The sequence below is a fragment of the Pseudophryne corroboree genome, chromosome 1 (assembly GCF_028390025.1).
Source record: "Pseudophryne corroboree isolate aPseCor3 chromosome 1, aPseCor3.hap2, whole genome shotgun sequence".
Lineage (NCBI taxonomy): Eukaryota > Metazoa > Chordata > Amphibia > Anura > Myobatrachidae > Pseudophryne > Pseudophryne corroboree.
In genome coordinates, this window is record NC_086444.1 from 307,526,751 (window position 1) to 307,527,853 (window position 1,103).

Genomic DNA, 1,103 nt, shown 5'->3' on the forward strand with positions numbered 1-1,103 from the left:
ATGTCAGTGATGACAGGGCTGCATGGGACAGGGCCAGTGACATGATGTGAGGAAGGGAATGGAGTTGGCACAAACCCACACACAGAGTTATATAGTGGAAGTAACACGGTCCCCCAGCAGCACATAGTATATCAGGAGATACATAATGTGCTGCGCTATATAATAAACTGTAAAAAAAATTGATAATTTCACAGGGGCACTGACATGATGTGAGGAGGGGAATGGAGGCAGCAGGAAGCCACAGACTGAGAGTTGTATAGTGGGCAGAGCAGGGTCCCTTTGGAGACCAAAAAGGGGTCCGGTCACTATACAAAGTGCATCAGGGAAGCAAGATATGTCTATATACTAGATCTCCAACCAACGTAAATTAACAAACCACTATCATTCTAATTTACCAGGGCCCTCATTCCGAGTTGTTCGCTCGGTATTTTTCATCGCATCGCAGTGAAAATCCGCTTAGTACGCATGCGCAATGTTCGCACTGCGACTGCGCCAAGTAACTTTACTATGAAGAAAGTAATTTTACTCGCGGCTTTTTCTTCGCTCCGGCGATCGTAATGTGATTGACAGGAAATGGGTGTTACTGGGCGGAAACACGGCGTTTCAGGGGCGTGTGGCTGAAAACGCTACCGTTTCCGGAAAAAACGCAGGAGTGGCCGGGGAAACGGTGGGAGTGCCTGGGCGAACGCTGGGTGTGTTTGTGACGTCAACCAGGAACGACAAGCACTGAACTGATCGCACAGGCAGAGTAAGTCTGGAGCTACTCTGAAACTGCTAAGTAGTTAGTAATCGCAATATTGCGAATACATCGGTCGCAATTTTAAGAAGCTAAGATACACTCCCAGTAGGCGGCGGCTTAGCGTGTGTAACTCTGCTAAATTCGCCTTGCGACCGATCAACTCGGAATGAGGGCCCATACTCATCCTGTAGCAAAGCACGGGTATTCAGCTATCTACAATGTTATTTATACTGTGTGTTTAATATTTACATTTATTTTTGTAAACAAACATTCTTAAAATCCCAGGCACACGGTGGGTACTCCAGCTAGTCTCAAATAAAATAATGATTACATTTCTTAGCTTTTTATCTCTGATTACTGGGTC